This window comes from Triticum aestivum, chromosome 2D (assembly GCF_018294505.1).
Source record: "Triticum aestivum cultivar Chinese Spring chromosome 2D, IWGSC CS RefSeq v2.1, whole genome shotgun sequence".
In the NCBI taxonomy this organism is placed as follows: Eukaryota; Viridiplantae; Streptophyta; class Magnoliopsida; order Poales; family Poaceae; genus Triticum; species Triticum aestivum.
The window spans coordinates 266,562,849-266,576,735 of NC_057799.1; positions in this window are offsets into that span (position 1 = coordinate 266,562,849).

Sequence of the window (13,887 nt, forward strand, 5' to 3'; positions counted from 1 at the left end):
GTGGTTGAACAGGACCCTGTGGAGAGGGCTGGCTGAACAGTAGCCGGTGGAAGAGCGGTGGAGGCTGGATGAACAGGAGCCCGTGGAGGCAGTCGACGGTGGATGAACAGTAGCCCATGGAGGCAGTCGACGGTGGAGATGAACAACATCCCGTGGAGTCCCGTTTTGCGGTACGCCACACCCCTCCCGATGAACAGGAACCCCATTTCGACCGTAGCACTCCAACACAAGTCTGTTTCCTCCGTTTTGCAGTACGCCACACCCCTCCCGAACAACAGGACCCCGTTTCGACCGTAGGAGGTCTGTTTCCTCCTTTTTGTGGTACGCCAGACCCCCTCCCGATGAACAACATCCCGTTTCGACCGTGGCCGGTCTAACACAAGGCCATTTCCTCCATTCTGCGGTATGCCAGGCCTCGTTTCCATCGATTGTTCCGTCCAAGCCGGTTGGCTCCCGATGAACACGACGACGCATTCCGTTCCGACCCAGCCGGTTGCCTCCCCATGAACACGACGATGGCGCAGCTTCTCTGTTCCGACCTAGCCATGTACACGAGCCCTGTCCGTACGTATGCGCGAGTAGGCGTTCGAGACCCCGCCCGTATGTACGTACATGGCCGTATTTTCTTTTTTGCACCCTGGCCGTTGTACGTACGTGTACATGCTACGTGCGCGCCTCTACTATGACACGTGCGTGCCTCTACATTAACTACGTACATGTTTGCGACCAGAATGACAATGCTATGTACGCTTCGACCAGGTGGGTCCCGACTGTCAGGCACTTCCTTCCGTGCGAAGCTGTAGCTGGTGGGTCCCAGCAGTCAGTGGCAAATATTTTTTTTGCCTGTAATATGGACGCACTTCCTTGTGTGCGAAGATATAGCTGGTGGGTCCCAGCAGTCAGGGGGAATTTTTTTTTGCGAAATACGGTGGGCCCGTCCGGTGGGTCCGTGCTGTCAGGTGGAGGAATCATTATTTTCCGCGTAATAAGGAGGCACTTCCTTGCTACGGCCGTGGACCCAGCTGTCAGCCTCTCCACGTACTGTACTCTTCCGATGGAAGTCATTCATTGACCACATTGACCACGCCGCGCCGAGAGCACCAGGGCGACGGATGACGGTGAGGCCTAGGAAGGGGACGACGCGGAGCCGGGGAAGACGCGGCAGTGGATGCCCAAGCGGAGGGGAGTTCGTGGGTTGACTGCTTCAGCTGCTGTGTGAGGCCGTCGTCGCCGGAGAATAACAGGAGGTGTGGGTGAGTATAGAGGGATGGCATGGCTAGCGGTGGAAGCACAGGCGGACACGAGAGGCAGGAGCAGGCGGCACCGCTGACGCTTGTTTGAGTGGCTGGAGCAAGAAGACCAGAGGCCGTTGGATGGACATCGTACGGTCACTGGAGCTAGAATCGTTCATATTGACTAAGTTGACAAAGCCCTCCGTCCCCGTCATCTTAGTAGGCCCACAAGTCAACCTCCCACTATGGTGGGTCCCAGCTAGCAGGGGGCGTATTCATTTTTTGTGCGTAATAATGAGGCACTTCCTTGCGTGCGAAGATATAGCTGGTGGGTCCGACCTGTCAGCGGGGGAACGTTTTTTCGCAAAATATAGAGGCCCTTCCGGTGGGTCCCAGCTGTCAGGTGGAGGAATCATTATTTTGCGCGTAATAAGGAGGCATTTCCTTGCATGCGGCTGTGGACCCAGCTGTCAGCCTCTCCAGGTACAGTCCACTTCCGATGCATGCAATTCGTTGACCACGCCGCACCGAGAGCACAAGGGCAGTGGACGATGGTGAGGCCTAGGAAGGGAAACAACACGGAGCCAGGGAAAACACGGCAGTTGTTTCCAACGCAGAGGGGAGCGCGAGGGTTTACTGGTTCGTCTGCCGTCACCGGAGAATAACAACAGGTGTGGGTGAGTAGAGGGATGGATAGGCCGGCGATGGGAGAACGATGGGGCGGTGAGGCCTGCGTGGCAGCATAGCCGGCCGCGGAAGGAGGGAGCAGGCAGTCCCGCCGACGCTTGTTTGAGCGGCTGGAGCAGGAATAGTAAAGATTGAAGAAGCACGACGACCGTTGGATGGACATCCAATAGTCACTGCTCTTGTGTGTTGACTAAGTTGACACGGCGTTGCGTGTGCGTCAACCGTACTTTTTAGGAAAGCATACGCGCCAACCTGTAGTAGGCGCACAAGTCAGCCTCAAATCTGTGGAAAACAGCATACAACCCATCTGCCATTATTTCTAATAATTTACAGCCCATTTGCCAATTCCTAAGAATTTTTTTGGAGCCCATCTTCTTATTTTTTTTGAGCATATGGAACCCATCTTCTTTTTGTTAGCATTACACCCCATATTGTGGCCACGGTTAAAAATTATATGAAATTTTGCATATTTCGGTGCGGTCAACTGTTTTTAATCCCGAAATATCGAGTCACATTCAAATTATTTTGAAAAATAATTTATATAAATCCAAACAATTGTCCATGCATAAAAATCAATAGAATTTAAAATCTTGTAATTAAGAAAATTGAAACTAATTCCCGGTTTGATGTGTTTTAAAAATGTACAACCCATTTCTGGGCAAACCGAATGAAACTCTCCTCGTCTTGAAAGATTTGCAGCCCAACAGGGCTGATAAAGCAAGTAGGCCTCATTTGGGTATTTCTTAAAAAAAATAGAACTGGGCTAGCCATTTTCAGCAAGAAAAAAACACAACTGGGCTCATGATGTGGTAAACATAAATAAAACCCTGGCTAGACGGGCCACAGCCCCCGCACAGCCCCGTTGTTACCCCGATCCGGTGCTAAAACTTGTATAAATAACAACTGCTTCTTCCAAAAAAAGTAAATAACAACTGCGCGACCTGCTGGCTCCCTGGTGTCAGCCGCTCATTGTGTAATTCTCTTGTTTATTGACTATGTTGACAATGGCGTGAGCCCCAGATGTCCAACCATTAGGAGGAACCATTTTTTTGGGCTTATAATAACGAGGCACTTTCTTGCGTACTGCCATGACGCTGGTGGGTCCCTACTGTCATCCTCTCCATGTACAGTCATATCCTTGTTCCTTTCGGTTGTTGACGGCATTGACAACGCAAGAGGGCGGCGCACCGCGCACCGCGAGCGAACCAAGGCCGAGGACGACGGTGAGGCCTCAGATGGAACAAACAAGAGCCGTGGATGATGCGCCGGTCCAGTCGCAGGGGGAGGGGAGTACGCGGGTTGACTGGTTCGGGTGCGGGTGCGTGTTGGGGCTGACGTCGCTGGAGAATAACATGACGTGTGGGGGAATAGAGGGAGGGACTGGCCAACGTTGGAGGGTACGGTAGGGCGGAGGAGGCGCAGCCAGCCATGGGAGGCAGGAGCAGGCGGAGCTGACGGGGTGGTTTGTTTTGGGCGGCTGGAGGAAGAAGACTAGAGATAGAAGATACACGACAGATGTTGGACGTCAATCCAACAGCTGGTAGGCAGAATCGTTTGTTGACTAGCAATTAAGTCGACACCACCTTGGATAGGGTATTTCCTCATGGGTCCCAAATGTCAGAATCCAAATCTTTCGTGGTCATGTAGCCTTTCCTATGAAAATTTACAACCCATTTGTTGTGCTAGTTCGAAATAAGTTTGTGGGTGCTGGTGGGGGCTAATCACTTGGCTTGTGTAATGCACAGTGAGCTCAAGCAGCCGGCGAGAGTGATGTTATTTCCCTTGGTTGGGATTTGTTACAATATTTGACTCTGAATTAAACGAATGGCAAGCCATTTGCCTTGTTTCAAAGAAAATATGACAGTCACAGCCGAGTTGAAAAGGGCAAGAACATCTAACTCCGGCTTACAAACTGTACAAAAGACGAGGGTTAATCGTTCATTAGGTTTAGACAATACCCAGGTTGAAAAGGGCAACAACATCTAACTCCAGCACTGTTTTCGGCAGTCACAGTCAAATGGATCGGTCAGGTCCATAGAATGAACATCCTGGGTCATAAAATTTACTGGATTATGACCACAATATGTTGTAAATAGAAGCCCGACACGTTCAGAAGCTCTTTTTCCCACCTGAAACTCCTTTTCTTGCTCTTTGACATACCCATCCATCAAAACCATGCTGCTGATAAACTTTAGCCTGATGGACAATAGTAACCTCGCATTCAGTAGGAAGAATGTGACAAATCTAGTGTTTGCATGGTTGGCTACATATCGTTCTAGCGTTATTGTCTTCAATCGAATGTCATGAGAAGTGAGAAAATCCTGGTGCTTACAAATCCACTGATTGGTTATAACTTTCTTACCCTGTCCTGTTGCCAAAATAGACATGAAGATTGAAAACAGTTAAGGTCTAAAAAAAGAGTGTGGAAAGAGCAACAGCTGAACGGTTAATTCTAGTACACTATATGCAGGCCTCCAATGTGCGTGAAATTATCACCTTTATCTACAACTTCTCCAGACATGGAAAGCATTGCAGCAAGCCAATAATCTTGTTTAGATCAAAACTATTCATTTGGATATATAAGATCTTCACAGAATCCAGCACCATTGATAGGCTATCCATGGAGAAACTCTTCATTGAGCATAGAACATAATATTAGTACAAAATGTGTACTCCGAGATGATATATAACTTATGCTCAGAAATTTAAATGCAGCTTATGGTTACAAGTGTAGATGATAATATAAAGTACCTGAATAACTGTGGAGCCAAACACCATCTTGAAATGAGCACAAAGACCATGTATTACACCCAAGGTCTCCAGTTTAGGTGCAGAGAGGACGGTTATTTGCGACGGTGAATAACTAGAATCGAGGATCAACCTTTGAAGTGAAGGGGCATCTTGGATGATGAGCTGCCTTCCGTCAAAAGAAATTCCAATTCTTACAAGGTTAGGCGACTTTATTTGGAGACAACCGATTCTAACTGTGAAAACAAGCACCAAGCACTCCAGGGCAGGACAACTGGAGTGGATGATGCTGTGCAATGAGGCCTCCGATATACGAACCCGCACAAGTGAAAGTTTCTTGAGAAATGGGAGTCAAAGGTTTAGTACCAGATTGTCTGGTAGGTCACACAACGCAAAGGTGGCGGTGTGGAGAGAGGAGGAAAACCGTGAGATGGACATCGGTGCTGAGGGCACAAGTAGATGGCTCTGGTAGGTGATTTCTAGGGGAATAGTAGAACTCAAGCAGCTGTAGTTCTGTGAATTCAGGGGATTTCATCCAGGCGTCCATCATGCAGGGCATGGTATGTTTGCTCAGGTAGCATGACGGGATGCAGAGGCTTTGAACGGAGCACTGGTGGGAGGAAATGATGGCTCTGGGGATTTCAAAATCATTGAAGAGAGATAGCTGACGACAGTCGAGATTAAGGGGCACGGCGCACCATAGAGGGCGCCACCGAATTGAGAGGACTTGGGTGCGGCATCAATCCTTGGTGGGGAGAAGCAAAATGATCTCCCCAAGGACGGCGTCCGGGAGATCGCTGATGCGGTCCACCCGAGATTCTACGGGTTCCTGGGATCCGATGGGGACGGGGTCGCCGCTTCTCCCCGCACTGTCGGGTGCGGGATCTACAACAGGCGTCATCGCTGGCGGGAGCCTCATCTTCTTGGCGCTGGGGTCAGCCGACTCCATTTTCCTCGAGGGCGTCGCGTCGCACTCACAGATTTTAGCAGAGTAACAAATGACGAGCCTAGTTGTAGTGCGAGTGAAGAAGAAGGGGAGCTGGGGTTTTTCTGTAGTAGTGAGGATGAAGGGGAGCTGGGGTTTTCTGTAGGAGTGAGGTGAGGAATTTGGGGGTACGAGTGGAGCGAGCTGACATGAAGTGGGTGGGAGTGAGGAAGAAGAGCACCCAGGTTTTTTTCGGGGGCGGTGTGCTGGGTGTGGGTAGCGCATCTCATTAAGTAAATATATGGGCTTTTGAATTGATTTTATTATTTACTAGGGTGGATGGGCTGTTTTGTCTTGGGCGTAGAAAAACAATTAGTACTAGTACAGTGGAGACACTTCTCCCTCTACTGAATGCCATTTTACTTTTGTTCATCGACATGCGGGCCATACCCCGCGCGGGCCCAAATTCCATCCACCAAATTAGAAGGCAGTATGCAGGCGGAGAGTCACCCCGGTCGTAGCGCGGTAGTAACAAGCCGTCGTATCACAAAACCCCACCTCCCCGCAGTCTAAGTTTGACGGACGAAGCAACCATCATTTCACTCTTTGCTGAATCCCCTTCTCCCTCACCGTCTTCAAGAAAGCCAACACTCGCATCTGCCACTGTTCTTCTCTCCCAACGAAGGGAAGGTAAGCGGATCCGTGATATTGGTATATTTTCGTTCAGAGAAAAAAGGAACTTTTGCAAAGCAGTAACCGATCTCACTCTTTTTTTTGCTTCATTGTCATTGCGATTGTGTTTTCCTTTCAGTGGTCTCCTAGTATTCCTCAGTTTCATGATGGACCAAGGAGAACCATGCAAAGATCTGCCGATATTGGAGAAAATGCGGGAGGCTGATCCCCATGAGACAGAGAGCTCCAAGAATATGGAGACAGCCACCGAGCCGACCCCAGATACGCTCACGGCCACTACTGAGATGGTCAGCGCCCCGTTTGAGGTTACAGCCCCCGTGGCACTGCAGGAGCAGTTTTTCCCCTTCGAGGATGTGTCCCCCCCGCTAAGCTGCCCAAGGTGATTTTCTTCTTTGCCAATTTCGATTGTGGTTTTTCATCTAAGTATGTGGTGATGAATAATGCAAAATTTTATTAGCTTCGATGTCATGCTATACATAGTGGTTTAAATAACTTGTGTTTCTTATACTAGAAAGTAATTCAGAATTTGTTTCTGTTTCAATTAGAGCCCTGATGCAGACAAAGATTGTGTGGTTGTACATGTCACTCGCTATGAGGCGGATGACCTGAATATACGCACTGGAAAAACAGAGTTCTTAGGCTATTGGATCCTGGAAACCATTTGCGCTTATACCAATGACGAGTTGTATTCCACCCTCACTATTGTCAGGCGTGTTATCCAGGGTGTACTGATGCACAAGAAGTTCAAAGCTACTCCTTCGTTTGTGAGGCATATTGTTCTTGTCAAGCTTACGCAGGAAGATGATGTGGCATGCCTCCACAAACAAGTTAATGAGTGGCAAGGCCACAAGGTTATCTTCATGAAGGTTCACATGATTGAGCTGCTGCGGGACGTCGTCGATGATGTTCATGGCAAGGTTCGTCTTGTGCCCAGCCCAAATTAGACCGAGGCATGAAATAGTTGCCCGAGCTAGTGTTTAATACTAGTTTGGATTGTGTCTACTTATCCGAACCTTGCCTATTATCGAGCCCTCTGGGGATAGTACTCTATTTGAATCCGTCTATGGGAACTGCTTCTACTTGTGTGTCCGTGAATCATGTGAGAACCATCGTAATTGTTGCCGAAACAGATGCGTCCTCACTAGTTTATTCATGAATATGGCATGGTAAGACGTAAGTTGTCATGGTTTGTCATACGAGCAATGTGTGTTTGATGAAATAGATTACTCGTTCGATAAATGTGCGCCAACGTATACATAAGTACTTGTAAACACTGTTGGTGCTACCCCACTTGTAAGCAGTTGTGCAAAACACGGCACATTGGCTCAGCTCGCTTCAACACTAGGCTATCGACCAGCTAACAATCAATAATCTGATGTCTGACATGTAAGCAACTACGTATCTTGTTACAGTGGTTCATGCAGTTAACTGAGGCCAAAATGTAAATTCCAAACGTTCACACGCTAGTCCAGCGTTCATGTGGAACACTCACATTAAACTCGGCTTCATAAAAAACTTGAAAAGCATAAGTTAGGCAAGTTTATACATCTCAATGATTCATAGAACATAACAAACATATAACTAGTTCACAGCAAAAGACAAAGTTGTGAGAAGGTTTACAAATCAGAAAAAATCAAGCAAGGCTTCTCTGAGCAAAGGGCCTCCCTAGGTAGGCTTAAATTTCCTGGAGTTCACCCTGGTTTTTCCTGGAGTTCACTCTAGAATGCTGAATTGAACCCTGTAGTGTACTGACCAGCTGAAATTCTTGTGCATTCCACTAAATTTAAGCACCACTATTTGCAGAAATAAGCAGACCACAATGCCTCTTGTCCGCGCACCTGTCCCAAAAACCTCCGTGCAGCCGTGCCAGCTAGTCCTCGGTCCATGGATGAACCGGAAGAAAGTGCATTCCAGACTAGGATGCAGTTGTTTTCACTCGTCCCTGCACTGCAATCAGGAAGCAAAACATACGAATCAGCTTCTTTTAGATTGCGTTGGTCATTCTACCTAGTTAGAACCAATGTAGGAATACCTGGAACACTGGTGGTTAGAGGACGGCAGCTAGGAATAGCCATCTCATTTTGTGCAGTTGTACTAAAACTAAGGTGTGTACTTTTGATTGCGCACATAATAACGGTATGGAGGCAGACATCCCTGTTTGCGCAAATACGAAATAAGGTTATTTAAACAGTGACAGATATTTGCAGTGGCATATGATTAACAGCAGCATCTATTGTGTTATAATTGGCACTAGACTGACAGTATGAAAGTGCCCTTAAGTAAGTAGCATCACATCACATCAACACTGCCACTAAATTAACATGCAGAACAATAGCATTAGTATTACTGTCATGAGAGTAGCACATGGTCAGTAAATGTGCAATCAAATTTGTGCAGTTCCACTGGGATGAAGCAATGTTAGCGGTGTGAGATTTAAGTGTAACAGCAACAACACAATTCATGGGAAATAAAGCAAGACGGAAGCACTTCATAAAATGGTGGTGGCATTGCTTCAATTTATCGACGACACTAGACCATTACTTATAGTGACATTAGGTGGCATTGCTTAATGCTTCATGTGATTTTACATTAATGGTAGCGATATGGGCGTAGGGACATCAGGGGCATAAAGTGGCGAGGCAGATGTGGTTGCCGAGAGCGGCAAACACTCAGGTAGCATGTCTACATTTGTCCCATTTTTTGTCTCCTCGGCGACATTTTCCTATGTGAGCACATGAAATCTAGACCCGCACATTCTCATTTGCGTTGTCCCCCAACACCCCTCACTTTATTTCCTTTTTCAATCAAGAGACGGGTTGTCGGTGTACAAAAGTAGGGGTCCCTTTTTGTACTCCTTTACTTGTGCGCGGGCAGTCGCAGCCACACGACCGTAGCCATGCTTGGCGGGGCAGAGGAAGCAAAGACTACCAGAGCCGTGCTCAAGACCAGAACCATGAAGAGCTGAGGGGCGAGGTGAAACTCCCCCGGCAAGGTCCTCGCCAGGGCGGCCTTCACGGCCCCGGCAAGAGCGTTGCCGGGGCAACTTGCCCAACACCAACGGGGCCGCCAACCTTGAGCCTGAGAGTTCCGACGTCATCAACCACATTGGAACAAAGGCTCGGGAGGCGCCTCCATGGTGGCATGCAGATCTTTGTGAAGACCAAGAACATACAATACTAGATGAGTACCCGAAGACGGAGACCCCTGGCAAGAACCTTGCCGGGGACACCTACGAGCCCTCGGCAAGACCCTTGCCGGGGACATCTGCGGGGCCGCAGCTAGGCCCCCACCTGCCAAGGCTCCACCGCCGTTCCAACACAGCAATCAACCCGCCAACATGGCAAGCGCCTGTGTGGTGACGTCCTGCGTCTAGGCCAACTCAGCAAGCATCTGCGTGGTGGCATGCAGATCTTCGTGAAGACTCTGCCACCGCGCCACCTCGGCAGCCAGCCAGCCAAAGTGGTGCTGCGCGCCTAGTCTGCCTGGACGCGCGTCAGGGTGAGGCGAAGCGGCGACGGATGGGACGGGCTTCGTTACCACCCCCGATAAAGCAAGAGGACACCTTAGTAGCGCATTTAATGCGTTTTGTCCTGTGATGTCAGACGATAAACTAGACTACTGTACAACTTTCCACCTGTGTGCCACTGTGGCAGTCCCGTTTGACTATAAAAGGAGGCCCGCGGCGTACTGAGAGAGGATTCAGACTTTTTGGACCCTGCATGCTTTGTAGCTAGTCCAAGAACACCAGATAAACACAAGCCAGCAGGAGTAGGGTATTACGCATCACCTGCGGCCCGAACCTGGATAAATCTCTCGTGTTAATCTCTTAAACCCGCTCTTTCCACAGCCCCGCGCCCGCCGTCCGTAGAAGGGATTCCCCATGATCCCATAGGTGTCGTTTCCACCGAGATCCTTGGCGCGCCAGGTAGGGGCTGCAAGCTGTGAAAATCCGGTTTTGGAGCAAACCTATCGACTCCTTCGCCGCGGTGGCCTGAGAAGAGAAGGCAGCATCAATCAGCCGCACTCTTGTGCCGTCCGCAGCAACAACGATCACCTGCGTGGCCGCAAAAAGCTAAGTCACGCAAAACCTTGATTAATTCCCTTTTTCTTTTATAAAGCTATTTTCCTCGAAAGATCTTGCTCTTTGTAGGGAAAACCTGCACGCGATGGGACCCTCCTGCTATTGGCAATGCCCTTGTTTTGTTTCGAGTCCGCTCAACAGTTTGAGTGGCCGCGTTGAGATCGGCAGGGTGGCCTTTCCGCTATTGGCAATGCCCTTGTCCTGTTTCGAGTTCGCTCAACAGTTCAAGCGGCCGTGCTGAGAGCGGTAAGGTGGTTTTCCCGGCAGGCCGCTAAGGATCCGTCCTCAAAGCGTTGCGACTTGGGTTTACGCACCGGCAAGCCAGTCCAACTAAGCATAGGGCGTAGATACCAAGAAAGATCAAACAGGAAAATAGCATGCATTGTTTAAAAAAGAACTGCAGAGTTATATTACATCAATTATTGCTACGGTTCTAACTTAAGATGAAATTGTCTTGGTCATGAACCCGCAACTACGATGAGAAACGGGGCGCCTAGTCCCGGCGATGGCCCTCCACCCTCTGGACTCCGTCGACGCAGCTGATGATGGGCTCGATACGCTCCTCAAGCGCCACGAGGTCCACGTCCTCCAGCAAGCTTTCCAGCGCGGCGGCGAAGTTGACGTTGGGGTTCCAGTACGCCACCTTGGTGAGGACCTTGGTCAGGGCGCCCCGGTAGAGCTTCCGGGCCTCGTTGGCCAGAGAGGCCGCTCGGTTGGAACGGAGCTGCTCCAGGGCTCCAAGAACGCCCTCGAAGAACAGAGTTAGCTTGGCATTGGGACTCACATTCGGCTCCTGGGTCTACCTGACATTCGGCATCCCCATGGCGGCCAGCTTCGTGGTGATCTTGCCGGCGACGTCGACAAGGCAGCTGATCGAACGGTTTATACCCTTCGCGTACTCCTCATGTTCGGTGGCAGCATTCCTCCGCAACTGCCTCTCGTCCTACCGGACCTTGTTCAAGGTCTCCTCACGAGCCTCGGCCTCTGAAAGCTTCCCCTCCAGGCCATCCAGCTTCAACTTCAGATCGTTGACGGAGTCGTTGGCCTCAGAGAGCAGCTTGGCCTTGTCGGAGACTGTGGCCTGGGCATCCGCCAAAGAACGGTTGGCTGTGTCCCTCTCCTTCGTCAGCTCCGAGGCCACCTTCTTCAGCTCCTCCTGCTCCAGCTCCAGCTTCTTCACCCTGTCGACGTGGACCAGGGCCTGAGCATTGAGGGCCTCCTTGTGCCTCTGCCCCAGCTCCTGGGTCCACTGCACGACGAGCTTCTCGGCCTCCTCATCCTTGCCATGGAGTGTGGCGGCGAGTGCCTCCTCACGGGCGGCAAGGTCCTCCTCCTGGGAGTTCAGTTGAGCCTGGTGCTGGTGCCGAGCGGCCTCGTCCTTGGCGGCCTGTTCCTTCGCCGCCTCCTGGGCCTTCTCAACATCAGCTTGCTTTAGGATGAGCTCCTGTTTGCGCTCAGCTAACAAATCCTGGGCAACCTTCAGTTCTTCGTGGGCCTTGCGGAACCAGGCCTGCGTCTCGGCGACGCGGTCCTCAAGATCCGCCTCCGCCTTATCCGCCTCCACCATCCTAGATTTCGCCTTGTCTAGGAGGGCACGATGGAGCGCTTGGAGCTTCTGGAAGTTGACGCTCATTGTCGGTGTCAAAACCGGCGAATATTGGGTAGGGGGTCCCGAACTGTGCATCTAAGGTCGATGGTGACAGGAGACAGGGGACACGATGTTTACCCAGGTTTGGGCCCTCTCTATGGAGGTAATACCCTACTTCCTGCTTGATTGATCTCGATGAATATGAGTATTACAAGAGTTGATCTACCACAAAATCGTAATGGCTAAAACCCTAAAAATCTGGCAAGTATGATTATGTGTTGCCTCTATGGACTAAACCCTCCGGTTTATATAGACACCGGAGGGGACTAGGGTTGTACAAAGTCGGTTCAGAGAAAGGAATCTTCATATCCGAAGACCAAGCTTCCCATCCACGCCAAGGAGAGTCCCATACGGACACGGGAGAGAGTCTTCTGTCTTGTATCTTCATGGCCCATCAGTCCGGACCATGTCCAACAGGTCGGACGCCCGAGGACCCCTTAATCTAGGACTCCCTCAGTAGCCCCTGAACCAGGCTTCAATGACGAGGTGTCCGGCGCGCAGATTGTCTTCGGCATTGCAAGGTGGGTTCCTCCTCCGATTAATCCAAATCATCCTTCAAACACCGAAAACGTGTCCGGCTCTGCAAAACAAGTACCACACACAACCATAGAGAGTATAGTATTTCACGAGTCCAATCTGCTGACAACTTTCATAGCGTGACATCACGTCCCTGCCTGGTCATTATTTCGAACCATTTTTTAGCCTCCCGCTCCATATGTCGAGATGCGTTTTTATTGGCACGTCTAGTGAAAGTAGAGATCGTGTCCCCTTATTGCGGGATTCTCATCAATACGGGCATGAGTAACCCAACCGTTCTGTTGGCATGATCCCTTGGAAATAGGCAGGCTTTAATGCCTATGAGGAGACGTTTGATATTTATCGCCTTTATAAAGGGGCACAGACCCGTCTTTCTCCTCTACGCCTACCCCTTCCTCAACCTTTCCAACCTCGAGTTCCAGCACCCATGTTTCAACTTAATTGCGCCAAGCCTTCCAGCCATGTCTGGACCCAGCCCTCAAGGCCGGTGGGTGGCCTCCTCTATTACAGAGGAGGATATCGCGAAGGTCCGGGCGGCAAGATACCTGACCCCGGAAATCCTCCATAGGCTCCCTGCTAAAGGGCAGGTTATTCCTACTCCCAGATCCGGCGAGAGGGTCGTATTCATCTCCCACTTCCTCCGGGGGCTAGGGTTCGCTCTCCATCCCTTCGTTCACGGACTCATGTTTTATTACGGGCTAGATTTTCACGATCTAGCTCCAGACTCCTTTCTTCACATCTCAGTGTTGATTGTCATGTGCGAGGTCTTTCTCCGCATTCCCCCACACTTCGGCTTATGGCTCAAGACCTTTAATGTGAAGCCGAAGGTAATCGAGGGGAAGAAAGCGGTGTGCGATGGTGCTACGGTGAGCAAGCTCACCAATACTCCTTGGCCAAAAGGCTCTTTCACGGAAACTTCCAACCTATGGCATCGGGAGTGGTTTTACATCATTGAACCCCATGGTACCAAGTGGGCAGCTACACCTGCATTCTGATCTGGCCCTCCACTACGGCTTGCATCATGGATTAATAAGGGGCTGGACTAGGGATCAATTGATGAAGTGCAGACGCTACAAAGCCGCATCCGGAGCCCCCTCGAAAAGGACATCGGCCTTATCAATGTAACCCAGGTAATGCTAATCCGCTGGGTCCTGCTGTGCCAGCGACGGCCCCTCCGCATGTGGGAGTTCAATCCGGAAGGACCACAGAGCCTTCAGCACTTCTTCGGCACGACGCACAGAGGAATGTCGAAGTTATTCTTTGGGACACGAAAACAGTGGCCGGATACCACCGAAGAAATCGGCCTCGACTGCAACCATCCGGATACCTCGGTAAG